Source organism: Lissotriton helveticus, chromosome 5_1, assembly GCF_964261635.1.
Source record: "Lissotriton helveticus chromosome 5_1, aLisHel1.1, whole genome shotgun sequence".
Lineage (NCBI taxonomy): Eukaryota > Metazoa > Chordata > Amphibia > Caudata > Salamandridae > Lissotriton > Lissotriton helveticus.
The window spans coordinates 1,104,968,277-1,104,980,316 of NC_136065.1; the positions used below are offsets into that span (position 1 = coordinate 1,104,968,277).

Sequence of the window (12,040 nt, forward strand, 5' to 3'; positions counted from 1 at the left end):
TGGAGAGTACATGGAAAAATATAACACAATTCTTCCCTTTAGATTTAAAACATAAACAAAAACGATGGGAAATATAAAATAAACTAATCAAATAAATAAATGGAAAAAAGAACAAGAAACAATTCCAATATTTAATATATAAGTGGTGAACACAGAAGATAACAATACACTCAGATTTAAATCTGATTCTAGTATCTAAAGTACATAACTGTGTTTTAAGGTATACACAGAATTAAACAAAATCCTGGTGTCTTAACGGTAGAATGTTTATTTCCCCTTCTTCAACCAGATGATTCAACTGCTGGTTGAACAGGATCAGTCAAAGGTAAACAATTAGATCGAGCACTATTAACAGCAGGCTCATCTGAAAGAGATGTAGGAAAAGAAACACTTTCACTGTTCTCACAAAGTTAGTTCTATTTTTCTTTAATCCAGACCCATTTACTACAAAAGAACCATCTGAAATGTCAACTCCCTTGTCATCTTCTAGACTCAGATGCCCACACTTCACTATCCCTTGTATATTCCTCACTCTTCCATCCTGGGTAACAAAACTCTGTTTTGTCACTTTAGCAAATTTGATAGGCTTATCAAATTTTGAACAATGTTTTTCTACCCAGCCTGACTTATGGATGCGTATCCATTACCCAGGAAAGACACTTGGCAACTGAACTCTATTGATCTTGTTATATATCATTTTTTGTCTAGATTATTTTCTTTCAATCCTAGTAGCAATTTTCGGAATATCTATATTCTCTTTTGTTGTTTTTCATAAGTATCAACCAAGGGCATCACTATGATGCAAGAGTTCTGCCTTCGAACAATTTAAAAGGTCTTATATGAGTAGTGGAATATGGAGTCGTCTTATACATCCCAAATCTAGTTCTCAAAGACTCTTTCTATTCCACTCCTTTATCTTTGGACGGACAATACTTTCTTTTATCACCCTGTTAAAATATACGAGCTGCCCATTGCACTGTGGATCATAAAGAGACATAGTAAAGTGCTTAATTCCACAAAAAGCCAAAAATTGTTTCACCTCACAAGAAACTAACTGGATACCATTATGATTCTCTTGAAACAAATGTCATTAGTAAATGCAGTCATTGTTTGGTTAGAAACTTCACTTGAAAATTGTACTTTAGGCCACTTTGATTGGTAGTCAATAAGAGCTGTGGCAAAATGAGATGTTTATGGTATCCAATAAAGAGCACCTATCATATCCAAATCTATATTCTACCAAGGATTTGGTGGCCTTTGAACAGGTTTAAGAGGGACATAAATAATATGGTCTGTTTTGCCACTTAATCTCCACTCAAGCCAATCTCTCGCCCAATGTTCTACCTTTACATACAGTGAAAGCCAGCAAAATTATCGCTTGAGTAATCTCTTCTTTGCAGACATTGCAGGATGACTCTTGGGACACATAAGCAATTTCTTTCTTTGTAAATCACATGGAGAAGCACACTTTCCTTACTTATATAGAATTTCATTCTCAATTGACAGTTCCCCAGAGACATTATAACATTATTTTAACTTAAAAAAGAAAGTTCTTTGTGATTTGGCCATCCAGCTTTAACAAATAATGTAACTTTTTAGGTAGAAGATCCTCCTTGTCAGAATCTAACCATTCACTTTCAGTGATATTACTGAAACATCCAGTCATCATACTCTTCACAGTTGCCACTTGTGGTAGCTGGGTAGCTGGTTGACTATTAGACCTGTGTATTTATGGAACACCATGATGTCACTTTGCATGTCATAACCAAGTGATGGAGTGTGTTGTGGTTGGAGAGATCTGTCACAGTTACTCCACGGAAGCTGGTGGAAGGATGAAGGGATCTTCTTTAAGAATAAACTGCTTATCTTTTGGCAACCCTGCTCTCATTTGAGTTATTATGGAGCAACATACCTGGATTGCCACACTACTGTGTCAGTATCATTGCTACAGTCATGAAGTTTACATATATTCTTACAAGGAAGTCTCGATAGGCAGTCAGCAGTCGTATTCTTCTTTACTGGAAGACACTCAAAAACTCAAACAATAATCAAAGACAATCGGGCAATTCTAGCTGTAGAAATCCCCCCCCCCTCCGATGAAATAATGTTGACTAAGGGCTTTGATCTGTTCTACGAACACATTTGTTTACCACATATAGTCTCTGAAATGTTCTACACTCCAGACACATGGTAATAGTTCTTTCTCAATAACTGCATAATTCTCGGTTAGGGTATTAATAAATTCTGCTGCTAGACTCTCATTACCATCTCAAATTAGGAATAAGTCATCAATATATCTTATACAAATAGGAATGTGTTCTGTATATTTTTCCCTAGTCTCCACACAGACCACCCGCTCCTCCCACCAGCCCAAAAATAAATTTGCTAAGCAGGGGGCAAAGCAGGTGCCCAAAGCTGTACCTGGCTTCTGACAACGTTTAATGACTTTGTACTCTCATATGAATTTTGAATATGATTAAATGCAATTTGCCTTTTTAATGTAATTAATTTGGAAATATTAAGGTAATTTATTGTGTAATGATGAATGTTCAATGTATGAATTTACAGGTATTTTTAACCTGATCAAGGGCCATATGTATCATGGAAATTCGCAATCATAAAGGCCGAAATTCGCAGAATTTCGGCCTTTGCGAATGCGAATTTGCTAAATGGAATGTATGAAGCAAAGCTGGTGCAAAATAAGGAATCACAACATTTGCAATTCCTTATTTTGCAATTGCATTTAAGGAATAGCAAATTTAGCGATTCCTTAAATGCAATGCATGTAGCACAAAACATTTGCAAAATGCCCTTAAGGAATCGTAAATTACCAGCAACTTCTAGTTGGTGGTAAGTTGCGATTCCTTGAAAAATGCACATTTTTGAATTGTTCAAAGTGCCATGTGACGCACTTACATGCCCTTAGGGAATGTATGTGTGCCACATGTGCACCCATGCATATTTCAGGGGTGCAACAGGGTGTCTTTTGGACACCCCTGCACCCTTGAAATTATTCTCAATTTGCGATCAGCAAATTGTGAATCGCAAATTGAGAATAACTTCCCATTCATTCCTATGGGCCTCCTGGCTCATAGAAATGAATGGGAAAGTATTCCTTAATTGCGATTCACAATTTGCTAATCGCAATCAAGGAATTCCAAGGAATCGCAAAAAAAAGGCGATTTTGTACATACATACCGATTTGCGATTCTCAAATAGCGATTTCTTAAAAATCGCTATTTGAGAATCGCAAATGGGTATCTTGAAACATATGGCCCCAAGTATCTTGTTTATGTCCATTACGTTGTGGCTTGTTTTTATGGAGGTTGGAGCACATTGTGTAAACTTGACAAAGGCTCCTTAGCTGAAACACATTGTTTTGCACAATAAATATTTGTGCCTTCACTCGGTGTGCCGCATCCGTCATTCTGGACTTCTGGAACCGTTTCTGTTGTGTGTGTGTGTATATATGAATATATATATATATATATATATATATATATATATATATATATATATATATATATATATATATATATATGTAAATATGTGTGTGTGTGTGTGTGCGTATATATATCCACCAAAGTATGAATGGCTCAAAGCCCTGTATTTACCCAGACATTATGCACAAACAAATCTTCTCTCCCTTCTATTTTAAATGTCCTTCTTAATACTGATTATTGATAATTTATATTGTAGTCTCGAAGAGGCATTTTTAATATGGGATAATGTGCTTTGTGTTTTCCTATGATCCCTTTTTATTTTTTAATCCGGCCTCTCCTTATGGCATACTTTTAGGCAAAGGACTATTCGTTTCCTCCCTTTATCTCTGTAATATGTTATGAGAATGGATGTAAAGTTTATATCTTTTTAACTGTGCCATTTTTAACCATGTGGAGATTATATATATATCTATATCTATATCTATCTATATATATATCTCCATCGTGAGGAGAGCCTTGCTAAAATATATATATATATATATATATATATATATATATATATATATATCACGTAGCAAAATTGGTAATGATGCACACTCAGAAGGAAAGATTACAATCACCAAGGTTTATTTTTCGATACTGTTACGCGTTTTGACACTAACGAGTGTCTGTGATCAAGACACTCGTTAGTGTCGAAACGCGTAACAGTATCGAAAAATAAACCTTGGTGATTGTAATCTTTCCTTCTGAGCGTGCATCATTTACAATTTTGCTACGTGAAATTACGAACCGGCTTGGGGCTCCTGCCGGCAATGTGCACCACCTGGCGAAGGGATGGATCTAGGAAAGACCCTCAATGGAGAAGTATATATATATATATAGATATATATATATATATATATATATCTATATATATATATATAATGTACGAATACCATGCAAAGCGTATATAAATGTTGTGATGATACGTTTAAATTTTACAGCATTTAAGCTGATATGTACACATTCATGTTTGATACCTACGCTATGTACAAGTGACCCAGGAATTACGAATGTAATTTTTCTATTTCTATTGAAGTGGGCATGCACTAGCACTTTAAAAATGTGGGGAATCAGCTAAGCGCTGTCATGTGATCAAGGCCGCTTGGACGGCCGAAACGCGCCAAGAAGGAACACTGGTGAAATAAATTTATTTGCACTAAGAAGGTCTGCCCTCGTTATTCTGCACGAAGTGGAGGAACATTGTCACGAGCTTGGTGATATTTACCGGTATTGGACTGTTACCGGTTTGCAGACCCCCTCGCAGAAAGTAGCTCCGTAGCAGGCAGTCCGCCTGCCTTTGTTGGTCCCCAAACGGCAGTATTGCGGGCGCATGGTACTGCTACGGCGGGGACCCCGGGGGCACTAAGTAAAGTTTCAGAGAGAAACGGACGGAGCCCCCCGTTGCAGCAGGAAACGCTCGAAAGACTGACAGAATCAGAGAGTGACAGCGGGAGCAAGGATAGCTGTCATATGTCGGAGGATACCGCTCGGCTGAGCAGGTATGGGACGGGACAGCGTCTGGACGCTGGGAAATACCACTCCATTTAATATTGTGTATGCTGCTGGGGTTGTGAGGTGTGCAAATCTCCGCGCTAACCTAGGACACTGTTGAGGCTTAGTTTTTTTCTGCCCGGCACCATCATTGGGAAAGTCTCAAAGGGGGTAATATATTTGTAGAAATAACCAGTGAAATGTCTGCTGACGCGCTTAGGACCCGCGAACTCGCTGCGGAGGAAATGTTCTCAGATGCCATTGAGAACGATGTAAGTGCCAATGTTGAAATAATTGATGAGGCTAATGCCAGAACAAATGGTCTAAAGGAAAACTTTAAGCTGCTGGAAAAATATAAACGCCAAGAACAGTCAAAGTGGTGGGAGGTGCGCTCTCTGAAGAGGTACCTGGATGTGGGGAGAATCCCCAGGGGGCTACATATCATGTTAGTCCTCAGCTACGAGGCGCCAAACCCATTGATGATGGCGGAATGGGGTGAGTGCAACCTCGAATCATCAAGACAACTAGTTCAGATACTGGTGAAATATGCTGAAATCGATTGGGCGGAGTTACAAATTAAAATTGAAGCCCTTGAAGACAGCATGAAACAGCAGGAAGGAGAGTCCCGGCTGGGGCAAAAAATGAGGGAAGAAATGACCAGCAGACTGGCTAAAGAGGAAGAAAAAATAAAGGTGCGCAAAACATATGAATTCAAGAGGGATCGAGAAGACTATGCCAATGGCCAAATTTTTACATTTGCTCCGTGCTATGACTCCCTGAGGGCTGCTACAGCTAACAAAAGGTTGCAAGGAGATAATAAAGCGACCAAACAGCTTGTTGAATTATCCTCAATGTCGGAGCTAAGTTCGGCACCGGAAAGCGAATCAGAGAATGAAGGTGCCAGGGAATAAAGCTAACGGTGGGGGAAGAATTGGACATTTTAAAACAAGGCAGAAGGGACACCCTGAGACCATGGAATCAGGGAATGGGGTCAAAACAAAGTCACAAAGCAGACGGGGGAGACGCCAGGCCCACAGGAACCGGAGAACCCAAGAAGCAGGGCCGGGGACGAGCAAGAAGAAATTAACAAACTGTAATACAGAACACCAAGGCCCCGGGAAAGTAACATTGAACTAGGAGGCAAATAACATAGTAAATTTGGCCAACATTGACCTGTCATCAGCAGAAAAACAGTTACTTTCCCTTGGACTCACTTTCTGCCCAGAGTCCAATTTTCAGTATACACAAACAAGAGCTGATGTATATTTATTCATACGCAAACTAAAATTGAAAAAACTTCACTTACAAAAAACAAGCGTGGAGTCAACATCTTTAATCCCCTCAGCAATGGGAAATAAGGAATCCTCAGGGTTGTTGGTGTCGGACATTCAGTTATATCAAGACTTGTGTCATTTAGCAAGTGGAGAACAACCGAATAGTCAGGATCCTCTCCTTGGATGTGGACAAAAAAGCCTGAAACCCCATTTAAAAATAAGTCAAAATGTATCCCCTTGGTGGCCCTTGATGGCCTAGACTCCTTTAGCGACCATGTGGTGGGACAGATTAAGAAATTAACCCTCGCTACTAATAAACTGAAAAGATCTTATACGAATCAACAAAGTAATTACAATCAACTAATTTTAAAACTGCTAAAGGAGGAAGTGGTAATACGGAATTCAGATAAAGGCGGAAATATCGTCCTGTGGCCGGTGAAAGATTATTTAAAGGAGGCATACAGGCAGCTTGATGAGGTGCTGTGTTACAGAAAAAGTACTCCACTCAAATACAAGGTAATCCAAGACTCTTTGTTTAAGAATATACTAGCTTGGAAAAGTTGTGGACTATTGAGTTGGGATGAATATAAATGTTTTAGGAAAGAACATCCACTGGTACCATATATATATATTATACCAAAGGTCCAAAAAAGCATGAATGCACCACCTGGTAGATCGATCATTGCAGCCTGTGATGGTCCAATAGAAAACCTGTCCAGGTACATTGACTATTTTCTTCAGGTGCATATGAAACAACTCAAGTCTTATGTGCAGGACACCAGTGACTTTTTAAACAAAATCAAGGACTTGTCCTGGGACTCTAATCTATTGCTTATTACATTATATGTATGTTCTTTGTATACGTGCATAAGACACCAAGATGGATTAAGAGCAGTGGAGTATTTTATAAATAAGAGACCGATGATGTATGCACAGCACACACGAATGTTGTTAGACATGTTATTTTTCTGCCTAGACAACAATATGTTTATTTTTAACGGCCAGTTTTACCAACAAGTTCAAGGTGTTGTGATGGGGGCCAGTTTCTACCCCAGTTACGCCCGTTTTTTATGGGGTGGTGGGAGGAACTGGTCCTCATGCGCAAACACGAAGAGGTATATGCCACGAAAATTGTCTCATGGATGCGGTTTATAGATGATCTTTTTATTGTGTGGCGAGGGAGTGAGGAAAGTGCGTTAGAATTTATAAATGAAATCAATCAAAATGATTTTAATTTAAAATGTACTTTTACCATTAGCGAACGTACAGTGACCTTTTTAGATGTTGAAATCTTAGTTGAGAACAATGTTTTAACCACTACCCTTTTTAGAAAGCCGACAGCGGGGAATACACTTTTACACGCGTCGAGTGCACACCCTTCACACTTAATTAGAAGCATCCCCTACGAGGAGATGCTTCGTATCCGACGCATCTGCAGTGACTCCGAGGATGCTAGGATCAAACAATTGGAGAGTGGTGCCAGATTTCTAGCTCGGGGCTACAGCAAGGAAACAGTGGAGGCTGCTATTAAGAAATCACAGGCGAGGACTAGCGAGGACCTCCTTGTGTACAAATCTAAGACCCCACAGCCAGCTGTAGAAACAAAACAACAACCCGTTAGGCTCATTCTAAAATATTCAAAGCAGGAGAAAAAACTTAGGAGCATCATCAGACGTAATTGGCACTTTATCCAGGAAGATCCTGTGATAGGTGACCTGATGCCCGTCAATCCTTCTATCTCTTTTAGAAGATATTTGAATATGGGGAATGTGTTGGCTAAGAACAGTCAGGAGAGCTATCGGAGGGACATGTGTTTGACCACTAGGAAGGGATTTTATAAATGTCTAACATGTAGGGCCTGCCAGTTTGGAAGTAACACCAAAACCTATACAACTGCCTTTTCCAAGAACATAAGAGAAATTAAACAACATTTAACATGCAAGACTGAATATTGTGTTTATGTCTTGGAATGCGATTGTCATTTAAAATATATAGGCAGTACCAAGCTGGCCGTTCACAAACGTGTCTTGCAGCATTTAAGGGCGATAACCAACAAGGACCAGACTTACCCAGTTGCAAGGCACTTTCAGGCAGTGCATGATAGCAATCCGCAGCATCTACGCTACTATGCTATTGAAGCTGTCCCTGTGATGAGAAGAGGGGGAGACAGAGAGGCTAAATTGTGACGCCTGGAGACAACTTATATTCTAGAGTTCGACTCTAAGTCTCCGGGTGGATTGAACGCTACAGAAGATCTTCATACCTTTGTGTGATAATCTACCTCATCCACATCCACAGCATCAAAGTAGATCTGGCCCAACTAGTGGTAAGCTAGAGAGCATTAAGCGAACTGAGACATAACTGATGGAACACATGCTCACTAATTGGTATGGATAGCTGAGTCCTTAACCACAACTGGGAATAGGCCTAAGGAATAGAAGACCTGCATATGAATACTTGTTTTAATGATTGGCCTCCCCAAATTTTAGTTATTGGTTTTTAGATGGAAGGGTAGTTTTTATCTTTTTGTCTTTTTATTGATCATTTTAGAACGGGGCACTGCTATTTATTCAAATGGATATTTATACAGTATTCTTATATATGCTTCTAAGTTTTCAGCCTTTTCCTCTTAAATGGTCGCACAGGATATTAGATGAAATTTATTGGATATAGCATAAGTTTGCACATCTGATTATTCTTGAATTACTGCGGATTTTGCACTTTTCAGGCATTATGGCACTTTATTCCTAGATACTGTAGCACAAAGTCACTTTATCTATTTATTTAGACAGGGATCTATGCAATTAGCTAGTAACCAAGTTATCCATTGTACATGTGCAGCATTCGCTATAGAATTAAACATTGTACCTTGGAATAATGATCCTGAAGAGTAGTGGTGGACTTAACCACACCACAAAAACCATGAATACATTTTAAGATACAGGACTTCAGGCATGCCAATATCGGGATTGAGGTTAACACATATCATGCACATTTTAGTTTTTGTTCTGATTATGGGTATCTATCTGTGTTTGCTTAATTATTAAGGAATACACAGTGGGATATGAGTTCATTTCCATCGTTAGGGAGCATTTCATTCATTTTTTACCACAATTTTTTTACTGCACCATACAACAGTTATTGAAAACGGGGTCTAACAATGCATTTAAGCAAGAAAACTTGTTTTGAAATTATGTACGAATGCCATGCAAAGCGTATATAAATGTTGTGATCATTCATTTGAATTTTACAGCATTTAGGCTGCTATGTACACATCTATGTTTGATACCTACGCTATGTACAAGTGATCCAGGAATTACGAATGTTTTTTTTCTATTTCTATTGAAGTGGGCATGCATTAGCACTTAAAAAATGTGGGGAATCAGCTAAGCGCTGTCATGTGATCCAGGCCGCTTGGACGGCCGGAACGCATCAAGAAGGAACACTGGTGAAATAAATGTATTTGCACTAAGAAGGTCTGCCCTCGTTATTCTGCACGAAGCGGAGGAACATTGTCACGAGCTTGGTGATATAAATATATATATATATATATATATATATATATATATATATATATATATATATATATATATATATATACACACATATACACTGGCGGTTGCCAGTAGGTAGTTATAGTTTGGACCTTGTTTCTATTAAAAAAGCGTATTTTCTTTTCACAATAACTTTGGTGCCGGTGGATGAATCGTCATGGAAATTTCAAAACTATTAGGGTGCTCCGGTCAGCTCCTCTCGAGAAAAAAGGGGGCTCCCAAAATGTGTTTTCCCCATGTTATTTTCCATTGAAAACTTTAGACAAAGCTACAGCCCGAACTGCAGAACGGAATTACACCAAATTTGGCAAAAAGATAGGTCTTGGTTCAGAAATGGTGTAAATCCATTCAGTAGTTCCTGAGAAATTAGAAAAAGAAAAAGTTTCAATATCTATTGCCGCGGTGGGTTCCCGAACCCTCCAGAGCACGAGCTCCATTCTGATTGAGTGCCAACACTCCAAACCAGGAAGTGTTGGCAGCCATCTTGTGACTCAGTAAGTGAGTCACAAGAAAACAGAGAAATAAGGATGAAAAACAAGAAAAGGGGCAGGGTACAGACCCCCTGACCCCCTAGGCCTGCTGAGGGGGTCCCCCATAGACCCCCCAAAAAAAGAGAAATTAGGCCGCATTCGTGCTGGGTGCACAAATCCGGAAGAACATTTTTTGGAAAAACGAAGCGCGGTATCCCGCCCTTGGTTATTTTTAAGCCCCCGGGTAGACCAGGTCCCAGGGGCATGCAGACAATGTATAGCAGAGACCCGCTGGGGCCCCTGCAGCTACGGGGATTGCCACCTCCCCGGGGCTCTATTAAAAAAAAAAATTGATCTGTGTGTGGGGCACGTAGCCCCCCCGCAGACCGGGGCACTGCCACCTCCTGGGGCTCTAATGTTTTCTAAAAAAAATCTGTGGGGGGGACTTGAGCTCCCCCACACGCCCCGGGCACCACCCCCTCCCCGGGGCAGTAAGTATGCAAATGTGGGGGTCCGTTACGGACTCCTAAGCCATAGGAAGGGCCATCTTAGCAGGATGGGAAAAACTGAACTGTACGCAGCAACAATTGCACTTTAAAGACAGTGCCTCAGCACACACAAAAATAACTTTGCACTAGACTATTGCGACTCCAGACATCCTGGGACAAGGCAGGGAGGCAAGTAATTTCAAACACTTTTGAGGACAATTTTGAGGGGTGGAGAACTCCAGAAGTTTCTTCCACTTCAAAGCTGGCACTCAGTATAAAAAAGGACCCTCAGACCACCTCTTCAGTACATTGTGGACTTGTGAATACTACAGAAAGACTGCCCTGCTGTCAAAGGACTCCCCTGCTGCTGGAGGGCTGTTGTTCTGTCTGAGAAGGAAGACTGGTCTTGCTCCCTTCATCCCAGGCTCCCTATAGCGCCTCCAACAGTAAGATAACTGACCATCTTTTCAGAGCTACAAGGACATAAGAAGTTTCAGAGTCCTCCCTGTAACTGCTGCCTGGACCTGTAACTGGACCCTCCTGAGCCCTGCAGACCTCTGGAAGATTGAGTCCCTGACCTCCAAAAGGTGCTTTCCCAGGCCCAGGTCCCTTGGTTGGCATCCAAGTGCACTCCTCTGCCTATGAAGGGGAAATCCTGAAGTTTTGAGCTCTTTGTGACAGAAAACAGGCCGGTTCACACCTTGAGCGCACCACCTATAATGACAGCTGAAGCGGTCGGCTCTATGAATCACAGCGACGACCATCTGCAAAGCTTTCTTTGCTTATCGCGGTCACCTCCACCACAACTCTTCACGCCAGACTTTAAGAAGGTAACTTTTTCAGTGGGACTAACCTGGTCCCTATATCTGGCCCACGCTCTATCATGTTTAGCCTGTACTTGTGACTTGCCCTTAGTCTAGCAAGACCAAATAACCACAAGTGGCACTTTGTGCTTTTAGGTGCTATAATACCATAACTCTTTGAAATTGCATATCTCTTGTTCTTTAGATTGAATTTTTGTCATTTTGGTGTCAAATAATGTAGTACAATTTGTTCTAATTTCTAAATTGGTGCAATTTTTCTTTTGTTGTGTTTTCTCTTTGTTACTGTTTGTATGGAGACACAAGTTCTAGTCAGCTCAGTAAAGTATCACTGGTAAATCCCAGTGTTTTTTTAGTTTAAAAAGTTACATTTTTACCAACAATTTCGCTTACATTTAATGTCACTTTAACCTTTGGTTTTTAATGAATTTCTTATTTTTTTATGTAAAGTAAGATA

General features: G+C 40.0%; 1 protein-coding gene across 1 annotated transcript in view; it reads left to right on the forward strand.

Moving 5' to 3' along the window:
- LOC144753513 (VPS10 domain-containing receptor SorCS3-like) overlaps positions 1–12,040 on the forward strand; it is a 2,605,581-nt gene that overhangs the window by 39,895 nt on the left and 2,553,646 nt on the right. The gene's annotated exons all lie outside the window — the stretch shown is intronic.